Here is a 12,669-nt window from a genome sequence, read left to right as displayed (position 1 = left end):
TGTTTCCGACCACACCCTCTGCCCTGACCAGGGGTGTGAAGCCGGGAAGGGCCACCTGGATTAAATCCAGCAGGCTACGGTTCAGCCCTCAGTTCTTTGTTTCCAAGCTGAAGCAGTAATCCAACATTAAGGTTGGGGGTCATCACTGCACTTTCTTTGAGCTGTACCCCTGGTTCACCGGACCCACTCTTCTCTTCCTGATAAAGGACATCTACTTGTGAAGAAAAGTCATGCCTCTGTGGAAATAAAGCCTTTTATTTAAAAATGGAGCAGAATGGAAAGGTCACAATCTTGAGAATTAACATTGTGCATTGAATTTTTGCAGTGTTCTAAGCCGGGTTCTTTTCTGCCAAGGTTGGACCCTCACCTCTCCCCTGGGCCAGCCACTCTCTGGTCCGGCTGGTGGTTCCTGCCCTTTGTGATTCCTGTGCCCCGGCTGCTGCTCTTCCCCAGCTACTGGGCCACCAGCCTTCTACTAGACCCTCAGCCATCACTGTCTATCCCAACTCTTTCTAGACCTTCCTGTGTTCTCCTCGGCTTTTCACATTCCACGTAAGGTGCCTGCATGTTCTGTTCTCCTCTGAGGCTGTGCTGCATGGAAGAATAAAACATTGGTCAGCACTGGACATACCTGGGTTTAAAACCAATTCTGTCACTGACAACGGACAGTTCAGTCTCTGGACCTCAGTCTCCGCATCGGTAAAATGGGGAAAATACTTTGCATCTCTTTGGGGGGTCTCACATATCAACCCACCAAATAGTGCATCAGTCAGCGCTTACTAGAGAAAAAGATTTCATGCATGATCTACAAATATATAAACATTTACAAGATTGGCTTACAGTGGCCACCCACCTGGTCAGGTATAGAAGAATGCAGAAGGTCTGTCTGCGCTGGAGAGTGCTGAAGGCCTGGAGCTCAGTGTGCGCTCTGTGTGAGCCCATCTGGAGGCCAAAGGGCCTGTGATGGAAGACAGGAGATGATGTCCAAGGTGAAGGGGAAGACTGGAGCACCTCAGAAAATACAGAAACTTTCCTTCTTTCTCCATTTCCCTTTTATGCCAGTCTGGCAATGACCCTCCCTAGCGCGGCTCTTCCACACCCAGAACTATGCCGGGCCACTTGAGCCGGGTGTTTTTCACTCACAGTAGCTGTCACAGCATCCTCAAGAGGTTTTCACAGTGGGTGGTGACCTCTTCTAGCAGGAGATCTCCCATGCCTGCCGAGCCCAGCCACAGGGGCCCCGGAGACCCACCCGGATGGCTCCGAGTTGAAGTCATCTTTCGGTGACCCTGAGACCTGCTCAGTACACCCGGCATCACTCTGTCCTATGGGTGGCAAAGTGACACTGCCGCAGCTCAAGCATTCTGCACCGCCTCTGTCTGGAGCTGGACTGGGCATGTGTCCAAAAGCATCATCCTTTTCAAGGTGTGGCCGTTCATTACAGCCCACAGAGGCCAGCCGAGGCCCAGAAGGAAGGTGATAGGGAACAAAGCAAATGCGTTTCCCCAGACACTGGGGACCAGCTTTCTGGTGTGTCACTAAGCATCGTGTCTTTGGGGACAAACTTTAGGCTGTCTCCATTTCAGCTGTACACTGTCACCTGACTTATAATGGGGTTACACCCAACAGAACCGTTGGAAGTTGGAAATGTCCCAAGTTGATTAAGTACTGAATGACTTTAACTTTCTGAGCATCACAGCTTAGCCACACAGAGCAAGCGTGTCAGTTGTTTTCCCTTGTGATGCATGGGTGACAGGGCTGTGGCCAGGAGAGGGCATCCTACCCTGTATCGCCGGCCTAGGAAAACAGCAAACTTAACACACAGTTGCTGCTGAATGATTCTGCTTTTGCACCACTGCAAAGTCAGACACTCACAAGTTGAATCATTGTAATTTGGGAACCATCTGGAGCAGAACTTCCTTACTTCCCTTCTTCCACCCCTGCCCACTTTCCTTCAACAAACACAAACTTAGCATCCGGGCACTAGGGGTACAGGTGAACAGCGGCACACGCTCATTGGCAGGCCCCCTTGGAGCTCTGCGCCCGATGAAGCCGTGTGTTCATCACACGAGTGCAGGACGCCAGCCCAGAGGAGTACTCTGTGCAGAGGCCGGCGTGCTGGCTGTGTCTCTCACCAGGGTTTGAGCGAGGTGTGTGTCAGGGATGCGTTTCCACGAAGCTGTAGCTGAACCGAGGTGCGAAGGCCGACGAATCCATCACTGGCTGAGGCAGGGCGGGGGAGATTTCCAGGCAAGGGACAAGGTCAGGGCAAAGCTTCACAGAGGACAAGGTCAGCTCCACCCTTGTGACTCAGAAAGGCATCTTCTGTTGAAACAACTTGAGTTTCCCCTCTCTTGGGTGTTAAATCCAGGCCTGCCTGCCCGGCCAAAGCAGTGAGGAGCCGATGCTGTTTGATCCTGGGCAAGTTGCTTACTGCTCCTGACACAGAGTTTCCATATCTGTAAAGTGGGAATAATGACATTGATATCTCAGTGGATGGAATAAGAAAACGTACATGCTGGACTTTGCACAGCTCTACTACCTGTGGCAGCAGCTATCGTTGTGGCAATTATTTTGTATGTGTGACATAACTACAGAGCTTCTCTAGGAACCGGAAGACAGCATAATCAGATACCAGGGCAGGTGGAGAGGCACTAGGGAGTGCTAGGGACTGTGGCAAACTGGAGGACCCCTGCCCATCCCAGGAGAGCAGCAATTCAGGCCATTGGCCACTGAGAACTTAGCACAAGAACTCAAAACAAATACGTGGTTTGATTTTCCAGAGATGTTGAGGGTCCTAATTTATAATGTTCATATCCAATTCAAAAACTAAGATCCTACTGATAATAACAACTCAAACTGACCACACTGTGGAACACAAGCGCCAGAGCAAAGCTGAACCGAAGGCAACCAAAGTAAAGATCCACAGAGGCCAAGCTGTCATGGGAGGTTAGATCTGCCCCACAGCAGGACTCTGAAAGTGCATGAGTCCAACAAGCAGAGGCCAAAGGAGCAGTCCAAGTGGGACCTGGGACTCAGCAGCGCTGTTAGAGCATGCATGGGCATCCGTCAGGGCGAGTTTGGAAGCGGAGGACTCTCCTGTAGCTTTGAGTACTGGGGCAGCTATGCAAAGACAAGGATAGCTTGGAACACCCCAGCCTCTGGATTTCCCTGGGAGCCTGAGGCTGTTCACAGAGCTGCTCTTAGGAATGGCAATACCACCAATGTCCACTGGGGGTCTCTGTCACACAAATCATGGCACCACCTCCTGGGTTCTAGAGGAAAAGGCCGTCCTGGGCCTCCTTGGGAAGACTGCTGCAGCTCAGCGGCTCTCCGCAGAGACCTGACTACCTGTTACAGGAGCCAGCCAGCCAGCCAGCCTCCTCTCCTGGGCACCAAAGCCCTTGGTGATGCTCCCCGTGCAGCAGGATTTCAGGAGAATCTTGTTACCGTGCAATATGAGGCCGGTTTCTTGCTGTGCTTCTCTCGGACCTGGCACCTAGGCACCTGGGGCTGCCTCTCCTGATGGAGTAGAACAGGAAGTACATTCCAGAAGTCAGGACTGCCTGCTTCAGGAGCACGTCAACCTGGTCACAGAGGTCAGAGGTCTCGGCCTGGGCTCCGAATCTGCCACTCACTAGCTGTGTACCCTCAGGCAAGCCTCCCCCGCTTTCTCTCTCACACTAGGGACTGAACCTAGGGCCTTTGTGCTAGGTGATATCCCTGGCTCTTTAAACAAGCAAACAGGGACTGGGAATTTAGCTCAGGGGTTCGGTGGCCGGCCTGCCTTGCAAGCGCAAGGACCCGAGTTCAATCCCTGGTACCAAAAAATAAATAAAATAAACAAACAAACAAATAAAAATTTTGAGACACAGGGATGTACTAAGTTGCAAAGGTACCTGGGCTGGACGTGAAATCAAAATCTTCCTACCTCAGCCTCCCAGAGTGCTGGGATTACAGGTTGGTGCCACCAGACCTTCATTTTTCTGGATGCTTACTCATATGTGAAATGGGACTAATACTAACCTCCAAAAAGGTCTCCTGTATGAAATGGAGATGAACGCATGTGAAACAATGAACACTGGAATACATGCGAGTTGTTTGCATTGTTACTTTGCAGCAGGGCTTGACAAATGTTTTCTATAAAGAGCCAGCTGGTGAATACTTTTGGCTTTATTGGCCTTATAGTTTCTGTCTCAACTGCTCGTACATGAGCAGGTTAATGTGTCTATGTTTCAATCAAGCTTTATTTTACAAAAACAGGCCTTGGGCTAGATTTGGGTCATGGGGCTGTGCTTTGCTGCCTCAGCCTGCTTGGAAGGCCTCTGAGCTACAAATGGTTTTTGTGTTTTTAAAGGGTTGGAAAAATAAAAAAAGCAAAGAGTAGGTGACAGAGACCAGGCTGCATGTGGCTCACAGGCCCAGTGTTTTCTGTCCGGCTCTTCATAGGAGCTGGCAGCACACCAGGGTGGTATATCCCGGGAAAGCCTTGGCCCAGAAAATGGCCTGTTCCTGAATTCTGGGAACGTACCTCATTGGTCAAAGCAAGATATGTGGGAGCTAGAGGACCCCAGGACCCACCCTTCAGGGTCTTGGGCTCCCTATAGTTCTCCTGGCAGAGCCCTGGGCCTGGAGGAGGGAGGGGAAATGCAGCCTCCTGGTTCTCTTTTAGTCGTCGCTCAGGTGAATTTCAGGAGGGTTTTCCGGCCGCCTCTGAAAATGCACCAGTGGTCCAGGCAGGAGGGCTTTCCCGCCCCACACTGTTGGGGTCGTGAGACTTTGCCTCTACCCCACCCAGGACGTCAGGCCTCTCTGAACGCCAGCATCCAGAGCCCACTTCCAGAGCCAAGTTGCGTCTCTGTTTTGGATCCAGTCACTCGGGTCCTCAGGTCCCAGGCCCCAGAGCAGAAGTCCCCAAAGAGAGGGAAGAGGCGCCCTGGCCGAGGAGAGCCGGCCTCAGTTACTGGCCCAGAGCAGCAGAGCTCAGATGCCGTGGGGGAGCTGTACTCTGCCGGGGAAGACAGTCGACGAGGAGAGTGAGGGCCCAAAGGCGGATGGAACAGGGCGCCGTTTCGGATAGGACGGTCAGGATGAGGACAGATGTAGGTATCTAGGAAGAGTGCTTGGGGCAGAGGGACAGGAAGTGCCCAGGTGCTAGGTGTGGGAGAGATGTGGAGGAGGCCAGCATGCTGGCGAGGAGGCAGCAGGGTGAAGCATGTGGGGCCTGCAGATGTCACTGAGTAAAAGGGGAACCCCGCATAGGGTCCTGAGCAGAAGCGGCGTGACTGGCCCTGTGTTTTTTTTTTTTTTTTAATAATCACTCTGGTCACTGGACGGAAAATGGGTTGACCAGGGCAGAAGCTGGAGAACCAAGTAAGAGGCTATGGCCATCATTACAGGAAGCAGACCTGCTCTGGCTAAAGGGAGGCGGCAGTGACCACCTCCTTGTCCACAGGCACCCTCCCATCCAGCCTCCGCTTGTCCCTCTCCCTGGTCCCTGAGGTTCTGCTGGGGAACCCTAAGATGCCAAGAAACAGTTTGGAACCTGATGGACTAGGGGACTTCTAAGGGCTCTTCCAGCTCCAGCTCCTGAATCTTGGGCTACTGCTTGTTCAGCTGTTGTAGGCCTGGGCCTCACTCTGAGGGACAGACCAGGTCACTAAGAGCCAGGCCTCTGAAAACGCCAACTTGAAAACTGGACACACGTAAGCAGGGGAGACATTTGTAAAATCAATTCAGCTCACTTTACATATTCACATATTACACGTGGCTGACACCGTGTAGGGATTATAAGGAGGCAAGAGATAAAAATTCTGTTCCAAGAGGGTTGCCGGCTGGGATGGGAACAAGAAAGTCACACACAGCCACGGTGCAAGGTCTGAGGGGTCCCTGGCCTCCCCTTGTCTTGCATTTCTTCCTGGTGCCTCCTGAGCCCATGGTTCCCGAACTATCCCCATTGTTTGAGGAACTTTGGAAGGTGTAGACTCCCAGACTCTCCTTCCAAAGCAGTCTAACTCAGGTGGGCCTGGGATGGCCCAGGAATTTGTATTTGAAAACCTTCCGGGGAGAAGTGGCTGAGTCACTGGGTTTGGGAACTGTGGGGAAATTCCCAGTCTTCCTCAATCTCCTCAGCCAGCTAAGCTTACCCATGTGGACTCCCTATGGGTGGGTTAACTCCTGTTGTCTCAAAATATCTCACAGAACCACACACCTGTGAAACCATGTGGGGGTCCGAACTATCCCAACAATACCAGCAATGTTGACAAAAATGCTCACTGAGGGAGAGCCCTGGAGGTAGAAAGGTGTACGGGGGAGGAGGCCTCCTGGCAGGTGGAATAAAACTCATTCCAGCACCTGAGGAAAATCGGACATTCTCCCATAGGAGGAGAACAGAAGAGATGGAGAAGAGGAAATGCATTTTTTGGCAACGAACGATAATTTTTTTCTCACTTACCAAGAACAAAATAGTATCAACAAAACCAGACCCAGAGCCATCAGCTAAAAAGATTTCTCTGAGTCAGACTTCTTTCCTGGAAGCTGTGAACTTTATCCTCCAGCAGCCATTAATCTAATATTAAGCCCCTTAACCTCCCTAATTGTTCTCTTTCAGTGTCTGCTGGTTTCGTATTAACCTTTCAATCTTTCCCCTAATGCAGTTACCTCCACCTCCAGCCAGACCTGATTTAGAAGTTGCAGAACTTTCCTTCTTGCTGCTCTCCCTCCGTCCCCGGGAAGCCGCCTGGTCTTCCTCGGAGTGCTGTGAAGGAGGCCCCTGGATGGCACCAGGACATGGGTCGGGAGGAGCCCGAGGAAGACGTTCTGCCGCCGGCGCCGTGGGCTTTGGGTTCTCACAGCGCTTCTCCTGTAATGGGGCATCGCTAGCTGAGGAAGACAGCAACGGGCTGTCAGAGCTCCTCAGCCTCGGGCTGGCTGTGTGCACTGCTAGTTGAGCTTTCTCCCCACTCCTCCGGGAAGAGCTCACGTGGTAGTGTTCAGACAAGGCGAAGCATCTGGCCAGGAACCGAGGGGACAGTGTCCTGAGTTCTCACTGTGTCTGTGGGGGCCATCAGCTCTGATACCAACCTGGGTTTTGGTCTCCAGAACAGCCAACTCACATCTCATAGCATCTCGTGGTCGCACCGAAGCCTGCATTCGAATTCTGTCCTTTCCTATGGACAGTTTTGGAGGGAAGGCCTTTGACACCTTGGGAACTGCTAAAATACATATCAAGTGTATATGTATGTATTAAATTATACAAGCAGCGAGGGTCTCGGTTTCCACGGGACACACGCCAGCAGACTTCTCTTTTACAGAGAGGCTAGAAAGCAAAAGAGAACCTTAGACTTTGCTATTCAAACCCTGCTTCATGGAGCCAGGGCCTGAGGGCTGAGTGCTAGTCAGAGGGGGAAAGTGCAAAGTGTGCTCCTACACGGTGACCCGTCTGGGGCTGCAGCCCACCTGGGCCTCCACTGGCCAGTGTGGTGCATGCTTGGTGCTTTTCCTTGTGAGGACACCTGCTCAGTGTCACCTCAGGCTTCAGGACCCCCTCACTGGAGTACCCTGAGGAGGGGGAAAGAAGCCTGCCTCTATCTCCAGGTGTCTCCCTTCCAGGCAGGTGCATGCACATGTGCACACACACACACACACACACACACACACACACACACACACAAGCCCACAGCTTCTCCACAGCCTGTCCCATGCCAGGAGCACCCACGGCTTGTCACCCTGGCCAACAGCAGTGCCATCTTCATGGACGATGGACAGAGCCCCACAGAGAGCTGGGGTCAATTCTCACCCTTGCCACTTTCTGCCCTGCACACCCAGCCCACATGTCCACACTGGCTCCAGGTGGTGCCTCGCTTGGTGTTGCCCCAGCCCCAAGGCAGGCTGACTTCAGCCCTTCCTCACCCAAGGAGCACCTCTATCAATTAACTCCCGCCTCGGAGGCCTGGGTGGACAACAGATGCCAGTAAAAGGGGCTAGGGCTCCTCACCAATCTTGTACTGGCTGTAGGGACACAGCCCACTTGACAAATGGCTGACCTAGTAGCCACAGCCCATGTTCAGAAACTTGGCCTTACCCTAAAACTCTCTCTGGAAGAGCTTAGTTTCTCCTCAGTGTGAGTCCTGCCATTGGTAAGGTGGTTACACACAGCTTCCTATGGGAATGCAGAAGGGGCCCTGCCTGCCACGAACCCCAGGGGGGCTCTCCCGCCCTGGCAGTGAACACATTTCTGGGTGACAGGCAATTGAGACTAAAGATGGACTTGAAACATCAATAGGGGTTAAGAAATAAACACTTTAAAATAACAAAGTACTGTTTTCTAGTCCTTCCCTTATATCAAGGCATTTTAGGCAACTGAAGCTTTAGTGTTTTATTTCTTCCATTGGGTTACCAACGTCCAAAATTAGATCCAGAGCTGTGCAGTTTGACCATTGCCCTGGGCTTATTATTTCTCTTGAAGGAGGACAGGGTGGACCTCACTGGTCAGGCCGGGGCTGATCCACCCACTGCCCTGAGCATCAGCCAGCTGCGTTTATGGGCCTCGCTGTGATCCTAGGGCTGGGTACCGCCTATAACAGAAAAAAAAATAAGAACAAGGAGGAGCAAAGCAAGTGAGCAAGTGATTTGACTCAGATGAAGTACGGACTCACGAGGAATAGGAGGGTTTTGGCTGGAGAAGGGGTTGGCCAGGCGTGGTTAACCATTGAAACTGAAGAGGTAGCCTTTAATTTAGACTTGGACAGAGGAGCCAGGGGAGGCTTTCCAAATGGGTGAGGTGGTTAGCAGTGGTGTTGGTAAGTGAAGTCACACACACACACACACACACAGCTGGGCGAGGGAAGCCGGGCACATGCGCCAAACAGGCTGAGCGAAGTGGGTCACTGGTGCAAGGCTCAGGATCCCCGCAGCCACACCGCGGCCCCAGCCCCATGAACGTAGCACCTCCTTTCTCTCAGGCACAGCCTGATGTCTGGGGTGTACAGTCGTTTCCACAGCAACCAATTGTTCTGTCATATGATTCTGACTCTGGGAACAGAAGGGAAACGTGAAACCGCGAAGTGACAGAGATCTAGTTTTCCAGGAAGTGCCCCTGCTAATCAAGGAGAAGACACATGTACACACTAGAAGATAAATGGAACAGGGATATAAGCAAGTGCTAAATTTTCCATGAGGCATCAGCTGTTTGCTAAAAGCAACAATAGCCTAATAGACTCAACCGGAACAGGGTGGTTAAGACGCCCAGAGCGGCCCCTGGGGGTCGGCAGAGCGAAGTCAGTGGCTGGGCTCAGGGAAGGAAGGCAGGGCACAGAAGCCCTAAATGCACCTCCCAAATTCAGCACACACCCAAGTGCTGGTACTGGAAATGCTGCTGTGGGCCACACACAGGTCCCAGCGTTGTTAATTCAGGGATGTGCATCTGGCTAGCTGTAGTCCAGCAGCCCTAATACAGCCTCACTAGTTAGAACTCACCGGGAGAGAGGCCAGCCTGAATTCCTGGGTATCTTAGGAGCAAAGCACAGGCTGACTCAAAGCAGGACGGAGGTGGTGCCATAGCCCAAGGCTGCTGCTTCGTCCCAGCTGACCTCAGGTGAGTCCTTCACTTGTCTCTGTCTTCATCTTGTGCAGGAGGTGACTAGGCTCGCCCGCTTGCTCTGTGCTCTGTCCAGGCCAGAGGCCTTCTTCGGCGCTTCAGGAGATGCAACTCTAGAGGCAGCACCAGGCTGAGCGGACACGTTGTGGGCTTCCGTACAGTGGGACCAAGGCTGCCTGTCATTTACCATCCATCTGCCTCTCTGCTCAGTGCTGACCAATCAGTTGCTACGTGACCCTCAAGGGCTGGGCCTCAGGAATAAGGGTGAGAAGTGACGGTGCCTTTGGAACCCACATCGCGGTGACAGGAGGGACAAGAAGACTCATCACCTACAGGGCCCAGGCTGGCGTCCGAGTGTGGTTCAGGGCAAGGCCTCTCAGGATGCAAGTAAGAGCTCTCTCCCCACCTCTCGTGTGCCAGAAGGAGAAGCAGAGGGCAACCCGGGCAGATAGGGGAAGCAAGCGAAGTGGGGGTCTGTGCTGAGCAGGCCCCAAATGCCCCGGGCACCTTGTGCCAGCAGACACACCACGCCCAGCCCGCCACTCTGATATCACCGTTCTTTTCAGAGATAACTCCGACCCCATAGATAGAGCACACAGAGAGCAAGGGGCAACCTGTTCAGAGTGAGGAAAACCAGCAGAGTCCCAGAGAGAACAGGTAAAGAGATGGAGAAGATGCAGACAGATTGCCACCAGAGAAGAGCTGGGTGGTACTGGTGACTGAGGTGACAGCTCAAGGTCAGTGGAACTGGTGAGACCCACAGAGCTGGAAACCCCCTCCATCTCCCTGAAGCTGCAGGAGCGGTGTCTGGGTCCTCACCTGGAAAGATCGGGGCAGAGGATTAGACACTGAGGCCACAGGTAAGTGTTGGCCAAGCACACAAACTATCTGTCCTGTCTTCTGGGCTTTGTTACATCACAGAATCCCAGCGATTCCCAGGGACTCTCCTAAGAATTAGCCTGTCAATCATTCAACAAGTGTTTACCAGCAACACCTTGGTATTTTCCATTATGCTAAGACTCATCGAGCTCAACAGTTGCATTGTCCATGTCCTCAAGGCATGTGGAGTAGGGTGGGATTTACACACACACTTGGTTTATACGAGATAAACTATATTCTATTTAAGGACTAAGTCACAGGTGGGCCTGGAGGCACATGGCTGTGATCCCAGCTACTCAGGAGGCTGAGATGGGCAGATGGCAAGTTCAAAGCCAGTCTGTTCAACATGGTGAGACCCTGTGCCAAAAGATAAAAAAAAGTAGAGGGCCCAAGACAGGGATGAAGCAGAAAGGATTATGGGGGGGGGGGGTCGGACAGAGAGAGACAGAGAGAATCCCTCAGAACTAGCCAATCAGAAAATCTTCATGGGGAAGGCACAATTTGTGTGGGTACTGAAGAACAGATCGATGGAGAGAAAGATACCAGAACAGAGATGCATTTGGGTGCAGCAGTGCTCTCAGAGACACACATTCAGCAACTGCTCCCACTACATAGTGCCGGTCTCGTAGGAAGCCTGGGCACTGGCAGAGAGAGGGACTGCTCTGCCATTGGAATACATTTCACCATCAAGGTAGACCCAGAGTGAATCTTGGGTCTGCTGCTTAGTAGGATTATGGCCTGGGTGAACGTCATTTCTGGGTGCTCACATGGCCTCATCTGTAAAACGAGTGTGGGGACAACGTTTGCTCAAGGACGATTGGGAAGGTAGAGAGCAGATAAAGCACCCCCAGGAAGAGCAGTCCCCTCTCACCTTCCTGGCCCATCAGTATTGCTGCCACTGAGACCGAAGGGAATAAATATTCCAGAAGTGCTCCGAGTGCCCTTCAGAAGTAAATATACAGACTGATCAGTGGGGAAAAAATATGTTCTCTTCCAGCTCATGGGGTGAGTGGACCATGCTCGCTGGTCTCCGGATGTTTGGCTTCCTGAATCTTCTCTGAACAATGCCCTCTCTGTCCCGGCACTCCTGGCAAGCAGTCCCATGAAAGCCAGGTCCTTGTCACATGTCCTTTTCCTGGAGTGAGTCACTAGAGAATTGAGCTGTAGGCATAACCTTCACCCGGGAAGGGAGGTGAAAGTGGATGGGAATGAACACAAATTCGGCACAGCTTGGTGCTTAATGTTCCCTTCCAACATCAACATTTCGCCCCAGGCCTTAACCTTGCGACTTGAAAGTCCAGGCGAATGATGAATGGGATCAACTGAATGACCTGCTTGTAGTCCGCAAACACCCGATCTTTCAACAGCCCTTGGTCTTGTCTGTTCCGATCGAGTCTAGCCTATGATGAAGCAGAGAATGGGAGAGCTGAGAGGAACTTCTGAGTCCTAACAGAAAAGGAGATGAGCCATTTTGCTATCTCCTCAGGAAAAGTGATAATGAACAGAGAAAGAGAGAGTCTAAGTCACCGAAGGCAAGCCACATGGAGTGTGAACCTTGAAAACAGAGCATGCCTTTCTCCTTCGGTTGTTAAACGTGGTCTTAGGAAAGTGAACATAAAATTAAAAAAAAAATCAGTAGCTGGCATATCTATGTGCAGTCTTTAAGACCTATTTCTCAAGACTAGACGTAACCTTGGTGACCGATGGCATCTTCACCCTGGACAGCTGAAACATGGAGTAGAAAAGGGAACAAGCCTAAGCCCCACCCTGCACTCTGGCTGTGTGGCCTTGGTGTGTGACCTCACTTCTCTGAGCCTGGAGTTTTTTTACCTGAAAAATGAAGTTTGTTGGGATAATTCAATGTTTCCATTCATTGATTGATTGATTGGTACTGGAGTTTGAACTCAGAACCTTGCTCTTGCAAGGCAGGCAACAGCACCACTGAGCTAAATCCCTGGCCCAATGTTTCCTTTTAAGCACACCCCTCCCACAAGCTTTAATGTTATGGCTGCTCTGATTTTAAAAAAAGGGGAAGACATGACAATAATCCTTACCAGTAGCACTCTGTCACCCCTCACAGCACCCTAAATACAAGCCCAGAAGGGGATCCACTGCCTCATGTGTTCAAATCACTTGCTTGCTCTGAGTGGTGTAAAAGGTCACCCAACTTCCTGAATTCCAGCAGGCCCAGC

General features: G+C 51.8%; 1 long non-coding RNA gene across 1 annotated transcript; it reads right to left on the bottom strand.

The window, feature by feature from the left end:
• Window positions 1-244: 244 nt before the first annotated feature.
• On the bottom strand, window positions 245-11,579 carry LOC104866963. Its single transcript, XR_781628.3, has 6 exons — window positions 11,349-11,579; window positions 9,478-10,417; window positions 6,679-9,033; window positions 2,136-2,459; window positions 854-958; window positions 245-591 (listed from the first exon to the last, which is right to left on the bottom strand). It is a non-coding gene; the product is annotated as an uncharacterized LOC104866963 (long non-coding RNA).
• Window positions 11,580-12,669: the final 1,090 nt, after the last annotated feature.

This window comes from Fukomys damarensis, unplaced genomic scaffold (genome assembly GCF_012274545.1).
Source record: "Fukomys damarensis isolate Sample0158 unplaced genomic scaffold, DMR_v1.0_HiC HiC_scaffold_33, whole genome shotgun sequence".
Lineage (NCBI taxonomy): Eukaryota > Metazoa > Chordata > Mammalia > Rodentia > Bathyergidae > Fukomys > Fukomys damarensis.
The sequence above is the reverse complement of the archived record's forward strand: the minus strand, read 5'-3'. Positions and strand labels throughout refer to the sequence as shown.